Consider the following 7,793-nt stretch of genomic DNA (forward strand, 5'->3'; position numbering starts at 1 on the left):
CCTACAGACATATAAAAAAATGCTCATCATCCTTAATCATCAGAGAAATGCAAATCAAAACCACTTTGAGATATCATCTAACTCCAGTAACATTAGCCCATATCCCAAATCCCAAAACCAGAGATGCTAGCATGGATGTGGAGAAAAGGGAACACTTCTACACTGCTGGTGGGAATGCAAACTAATATGTTCCTTTTGGAAAGATGTTTGGAGAACACTTAGGGATCTAAAAATAGACCTGCCATTCGATCCTACAATCCCTCTAATAGGTATATATCCAGAAGACCAAAAATCACATTGTAACAAAGATATTTGTACCAGAATGTTTATTGCAGCCCAATTCATAATCGCTAAATCATGGAAGAAGCCCAAGTGCCCATCGATCCATGAATGGATTAGTAAATTGTGGTATATGTACACCATGGAATATTATGCAGCCTTAAAGAAAGATGGAGACTTTTCCTCTTTCATGTTTACATGGATGTAGCTGGAACATATTCTTCTTAGTAAAGTATCTCAAGAATGGAAGAAAAAGTATCCAATGTACTCAGCCCTACTATGAAACCAATTTATATTTTTCATATGAAAGCTATAACCCAATTATAGCCCAAGAATATGGAGCAAGGGGAGAGGGAAGGGGGGGAGGATGGGTAGAGGGAGGGTAATTGGGGAGACTGCACCTTACATCTTATAAAGGTACATGTGAAATTTACTAAATGTAGAATATAAATGTCTTAACACAATAACTAAGAAAATGCCGTGAAGGCTATGTTAACCAGTTTGATGAACATATTTCAAATTGTATATAAAACCAACACATTGTATCCCATGATTACATTAATGTACATAGCTATGATTTAATAAAAAAAAAAAAAGTTCTGGCTTGGTGCCTGTAGCACAGTGGTCACAGCACCAGCCACATACACTGAGATTGGCGGGTTCAAGCCCCACCTGAGCCAACTAAACCACAATGACAGCTGCGATAGAAAATAACCAGGTGTTGTGGTCGTGGCACCTGTATTCCCAGCTACTTCGGAGGCTAAGGCAAGAGAATCGCTTAAGCCCAAGAGTTGGAGGTTGCTGTGAGCTGTGACAACACAGTACTCTACCAAGGGCAACATAGTGTGACTCTGTGTCAAAAAAATAAAAATAAATAAAATAATAAAATTAAATAAATAAAAAGTTATTTTTCTCCAAGTTATATTTTTGTAAACCATCTCACCTTCTGCTTCCCTTCAGCTGCAGTCTACTGATAGGGGAAAAACTGATGCTTTAAAATGTTGGGAAAAATCTGATTCAAATCAGATGTTTTTAACAGAAAAGATTATGAAACCCAAGGAAATGCAAACACAAGAATTGGCATGTTAGAGGGGTAATATCTCTTTTTTCTATTCTTAATTTTATTATTTTATTTTATTTATTTATTTTTTATTTTTTATTTTTTGAGACAGAGTCTTAAGCTACTGCTCTGGATAGAATGCCATGGCATCACAACTCACAGCAACCTCCAACTCTTGGGCTCCAGTGATTCTCTGGCCTCAGCCTCCCAAGTAGCTGGGACTACAGGTGCCCAGCTATTTTTAGAAACAAAGACTTGCTCTTGCTCAGGCTGGTCTCAAATCTGTGACCTCAGGGCAATCCACCCACCCTGGCCTCCCAGAGTGCTCGGATTGCAGGGGTGAGCCACCAAGCCTGTTGTTTAGCTTTTCATTCTTAATATTTATTAGTTAAGGTTCTTTAGTTGCAAGCAACAGGAACTAACTATGGCTAGCTAAACAAAAAGAGATCAGGCATGGTAGCTCATGCCTATAATCCCAGAACTTTGGGAGGCCCAGGCAAGAGGGTCACTTGAGGCCAGAGTTCAAGACCAGCCTAGGCAATGTAGTAAGACCTCATCTCTACATAAAATAAAAAATGAACAATAGCCGGGCGCGGTGGCTCACGCCTGTAATCCCAGCACTGTGGGAGGCTGAGGAGGGAGAATCGCTTGAGCTCAGGAGTTTGAGACTCGCCTGAGCGACAGTGAAACCCTGACTCATGAAAAAAATGGAAAAACCCAGCCGGGCGCCGCGGTGAGCGCCTGTAATCCCAGCGGCTTCTGGAGGCTGAGGCAGCGGGGTGCCCGCAGCCCGAGTCTGAGGTTGCGGTGAGCTACCACGCCCACTGCACTCTGCTCAGGGGCATAGGGTGGGACCCTGTCTCAACAACAAAAAAAATAAAATAAAATAAACAATAAATTTACTAGTGGAGTATGAGAAAGTGTGCAGGAAAAGAAGAGGAGGAGGAGTAGAAGGAGGAGGAGTGGAAGGAGGAGAAGAAAGAGAAGAGGGAGGGAAAGAGAGAGAGGGAGGGAAAAAAGGGAGGAAAGGGGAGAGAGAGGGAGGGAGAGAGAGAGAGGGAGGGAGAGAGAGAGAAATGGAAAGAGAAGAAGGGAGGAAGAAAGGGAAGAAGAAAGGAAGGAAAGAAGGAAAGAGCCACAGGGAGTGCTCATAGCAGGCCCTGCCACTGGAGTCAGCGAACAAGTAGCAGCTATTTCTTCTGTTCTCTGTTCCTGAGTCTAAAAGTCAAAGTCCTCAGGCAATAAATTGAGTCTTCTTGGCCAAGCTAGGACATCCTGCGCTGATAAGCAAAAAGAGTAGATAGGAGTTTCCTAGGCCCTCCCATCTCCATGTGTGGAGGGACAGAGCCCCTTGAGGATCCCCCAACACAGCCCTCAACAGCAAATGATCACCCCAAAGTGGCTAGGTGTGATGGCTCACACCTGTAATCCTAGTGCCTTGGGAGGTTGAGGTGGGAAGACCAAGACCAGTCTGCACAGGACCAGATGCAGTGGCTCATGCCTGTAATACTAGCACTCTGGGAGGCTCAGAGAGTGGATTTCCTGAGCTCAGGAGTTCAAGAACAGCCTGAGCAAGAGAGAGACCTCTGTCTCTAAAAATAGCCAAGTGTTGTGGTGGGCACTGTAGTCTAGCTACTTGGGAAGCTGAAGCAAGAGGATCACTTGAGTCTAAGAGTTTGAGTTTGCTGTGAGCACCTGGCATAGCCCTCTACTGAGGGCAACAAAGTTAACACTCTTGATAGGGTCAAATATACTGACCTTCCCAGGTAGAACTGACCTGCCCAGGAAGAATCAAGTACATGGCTCACCCGGCAAATAATGAATGTACCAATGCCTGCCCCTCTGACCCTTTAAATTCCCATCTGCCATAACCCACATTGTGAAAGGAATTCCCTTCTGATTTCACCCCACCTGCACCCAGGTAGGATAAAGATCACATTGCCCACACAGAACCAAGACTGTTTTCCTTTTGTCCCACTTGTTGGAATGATCTCTCATCTTTTGGGTCTTTAACCTCTCAACTCTGTCTGGAAAAAAAATAAATAAATAAGACCAGTCTGGTTTTTTAAATGCTAATTAGAGGGCCCAGTGTCCACTAAATTGTAGATTTGTCCTCACCACTAAATGAACAGTTTGTGAGAATGTGTACTGTCCTCCAGCAATATTTTACATGGATACCCAAATACCTTTCCTCCTCATTAATTAAGGACCAGTGAAGTCATACTTTGAACCAAGATCTAATTTGATCTTATCTCTACACTCAAGTCCAAATTTTTTTGAGACAGGGTCTTGCTATGCTATCCAGGCTGGCCTCAAACTCATAGGCTCAAGCAATTCTCCTGTCTCAGCCTCCCAAGTAGCTGAGCCTCCAGGTGTGAGCCACCACACCCAGTTGCTTTTCCTTTTTGAACAGATCCCACATCCTTTAGCACCCTGCCTAGTACCTATTGTATTTCTAGGTCCTTTCCATCCCAGTCATTCTCCATTAGACCATCAACTGCAGGGCTTTCCTGAAGGATGTTCTATAATAATAGGCATTACAAGAAAATGAAAAGGGTAGGGGGCCAAAGTCCACTTATATTTGAGAAATACTGGTTAGACCCAGTCAGAGCAAAGCACTTTATGCGATGGAGGCTGGAGCAAGGCTGCTATGGGTGACCCTCCACTGCCATCATTCCCCTTAAGACACACACTTTCGATATTTGCTTTTAGCCCCTGACATATAGGAAAGGTTTTGTGTGTAGTTTAGACAGGGGATTGTGAGAAATAAATAAGACAAGGACAATGACTCTCATGGTGGCTGGCCACTTGAAGCAGAAACACATCAGAAGTTCTTTGCAGGATACTTGTGCACAAGCCAAGCCCACAGCACTTCTCTAGTCTGATCCTTCCCAGCAGCACTGGATGCCTGCAACAGCCTCCTTACTGCTCCTTCAGCTTCCAGATCCCTACTGCCCTCAGAGAGGCCCTTCTAAACTGTCAATACTAAGGAGAATGCTTCTGTGTTTTCCCCGTAGTACTTAGAAAAAATGCAAAGTCCTTATCTCAGTTTACAAGGACCCCCTGATGTGACCTGTCCTAGAGCCAGTTGCTATCCCCTAAACTCTGTCCTGCACTGTCTGGAATCCCTTCCTCACCCCCTCCAGGCCTGGTCTTCCCTGAGCATCACTTCTACAACACCCCGGGCTGCTTCCTCTCTCCTTATTCTGCTTTTTCTCCCTGGCATTTGACTTGTGTTACATTAGATTATCAGTCTTTCCTGGAACAGAATGTAAACATCTTGAGGGCCAGAGCTTCATCTGTTTTAAGATTTGCCTCTCAAATACTCCCAGGGAGCTTGTTAAAAACATGGAAACATGGTCTTGCCCTGGAGTTTTGTTTGAGGTATGATAATTCTATGCTTTGCTATTTCCCTGGTTGGCTGTCAGGCAATGTTACCTTTTCTCAGCTCTTGTCCCCTGAAGCCACATCAGAAAAAGAGGAAAAAACAATTTAAGAAGGCGGCGCCTGTGGCTCAGTCGGTAAGGCCCCGGCCCCATATGCTGAGGGTGGCAGGTTCAAACCCGGCCCCGGCCAAACTGCAACCAAAAAATAGCCGGGCGTTGTGGCGGGCGCCTGTAGTCCCAGCTACTGGGGAGGCTGAGGCAAGAGAATCGCTTAAGCCCAGGAGTTGGAGGTTGCTGTGAGCTGTGTGAGGCCACGGCACTCTACCGAGGGCCATAAAGTGAGACTCTGTCTCTACAAAAAAAAAAAAAAAAAAATTTGAGAGAAGGAAGGAGTTTATTATTTTGAAAAAAAAAAAAAAAAGGAGGAAAATGGCAGACAATGGTCTTAAAATCCAAATTCCTGCTCCTGAGCGGAAGCACAGACCTTTTAAAGGGTTTAATCCCAAAGCCCAAAGCCCCATCCTGGGCCAAGACAATCTCCTGCCCTCTGCTGGCATTCATCCTATCTTCTGCTAAGAGGATCTTGTGACCTCTGCCCAGATGAGACCCTGGAGCTATCTCCTGTGACTGACATTCCCTGCCTCTCCAGACTACTGGCCTGAGGCAGGTTGCAGGTTTTTGTTCCCAAAAGTTGGGGAGAGAGAAAATATTTTTTATGTTTTTTTCTGGGCCATTCCTTCTGCAACACAAGTGGCCTCAGGTATCACTCAAATGCAGAGGTGGGTGTTAGTGTCCGCCATGAGCAGAAAGTCTCCTCTGCCATGTACACACAGAGGGTGGGCTCCACTTTGCCCAGCAGGGCAAAGCCCAGCTCTGCCATCACCCAGTGTTTGCCTTCACCTCTTGGGACTTGCTTCCTTACCTTTGCTATGAGCGTACCACCACCCACTTTAAAGAACTTTAAAGCTCAGCTAGCACTTGACATCAGTTTGCTTCTGAGATGGGACACTATGAAAGGGGCTTCGATGGGGATGAGAAGAAAACCTGGCCAGCTGAACCAGGAAGTCTGGAGGGGCCATAAGAATCTGGGTATGGGGCGGCGCCTGTGGCTCAGTTGGTAGGGCGCCGGCCCCATATACCAAGGGTGGCGGGTTCAAACCCGGCCCCGGCCAAACTGCAACCAAAAAATAGCTGGGCGTTGTGGCGGGCGCCTGTAGTCCCAGCTACTTGGGAGGCTGAGGCAAGAGAATCGCTTAAGCCCAGGAGTTGGAGGTTGCTGTGAGCTGTGTGAGGCCACGGCACTCTACCGAGGGCCATAAAGTGAGACTCTGTTTCTACAAAAAAAAAAAAAAAAAAAAAGACTCTGGGTATGGGAGGGGTAACAAGATGGCAGCGGAGACGGTGGAGCTCCATAAGCTGAAGCTTGCTGAACTAAAGCAGGAATGTCTTGCTGGTGGTTTGGAGACCAAGGGAATAAAACAAGATCTTACCAACAGGCTCCATAGAACTTCCTGTCAAAGAGGAAGAACCCCCTGAAAAAACTGTTGATGTGGCAGCAGAGAAGAAAGTGGTAAAAATTACATCTGAAATACCACTGACTGAGAGAATGCAGAAGAGGGCTGAACGATTCAATGTACCTGCGAGCTTGGAGAGTAAAATCCCCCATTGGGGATTTCTTCAGTTCCAACAAAAGGTCTGTCATCGGAAACCAATATGGACCTGGATAAGCTAACGGAAAGAGCCCAAAGATTTGGTTTAAATGTCTCTTCAATCTCCAGAAAGTAGAAAGATGATGAGAAACTGAAAAAGAGGAAGGAACGATTTGGTTGTCACAAGTTCAGCAGGAACTGGAACCACAGAGGATACAGAGACAAAGAAGAAGAAAAGAGCAGAACACTTTGGGATTGCCTGATGAAGAATTCTTGATGTTGTCTGTTCTCTAGTGGTTTCAATTCTCCCATTCTTCCTAGTCACATACGTATGTAAATGCACAGTTAAGTGCCTACGTCTGGCCTTGCATTGAGGAAGCATGTACCCCAGGTACATTCGTGAACTCCAGCAGCAGTTTGAGTTATTGCTGTTCCAACTTTAAGGGTGTTGTGTTTTTGTTTTTGATTGGTTTGCTTGTTAATAAAAAATAAAATAGAAAACAAACAAACCAAAAAAAGAATCTGGTAAGAAGTAAGCTAGGTAACTAAAGACCAACAGAAAGAGATAATCAGTGACAAATAGAAAAGGGCAACACTGCCTGGAGGCGCAGAGAGGCCAGTGAAAGGCTTGCAACCAATTCAGAGCATATTTATACTCCTCCAGGCCTTTGTGTATCCATCTCTCTTTCACTTCTGCCCCTTTATGAGAAGGATCCACTTTCAACTCTCTTTGGAAGTGTTCTAAATTTTCTCTTTGTTCTTTCTAAATAAAGTCTTTCTTTGTTACACAAAAATTGTGCAGGATGGCTCGGTGCCTGTAGCTCAATGACCAGGGCACAGCCCCATACCCCAGAGCTGGCAGGTTCAAATCCATCCCCGGCTTGCCAAACAACAATGACAACAACCAAAAAATAGCTGGGCGTTGTGTTGGGCGCCTGTAGTCCCAGCTACTCGGGAGGCTGAGGCAAGAGATTTGCTTAAGTCTAAGAGTTTGAGGTTCCTGTGAGCTGTAATGCCACAGCACGCTACTGAGGGTGCCATAGTGAGACTCTGTCTCTAAAACAAACAAACAAACTTGCGCAGGTTACTATTGCTTTCTAGCCACACTACCTGTGCCACTCGATTTTATTTTCAGTTTCTACTCACTTTCGCTGTGCCTTGGACGATCTTGCTAGCTCAGATGAGTAATCAAACCAGGTTAACTGGGTTTGGGGGAACAGGGACCCCTGACCCACAACAACTTCCCAGCCCTAGACTCTCCATTAATATAATCTGAAACTTTATTTATTTATTCATTTATTGAGACAGAGTATCACTCTGTCGCCTGAGTAGAATGCCACAGCGTCCAACTCTTCAGCTTGAACAATCTTCTGCCTCAGCTTCCCAAGTAGCTGGGACTACAGGTACCCCCCACAATAC

At 45.2% G+C, this 7,793-nt stretch overlaps 1 pseudogene; it reads left to right on the forward strand.

Annotated features, from left to right (window-relative positions):
- Window positions 1-6,111: 6,111 nt before the first annotated feature.
- Window positions 6,112-6,637, forward strand: LOC128560737 (SAP domain-containing ribonucleoprotein-like; annotated as a pseudogene).
- The last annotated feature ends 1,156 nt before the right edge of the window (window positions 6,638-7,793 follow it).

The sequence above is a fragment of the Nycticebus coucang genome, chromosome 12, assembly GCF_027406575.1.
Source record: "Nycticebus coucang isolate mNycCou1 chromosome 12, mNycCou1.pri, whole genome shotgun sequence".
In the NCBI taxonomy this organism is placed as follows: domain Eukaryota; kingdom Metazoa; phylum Chordata; class Mammalia; order Primates; family Lorisidae; genus Nycticebus; species Nycticebus coucang.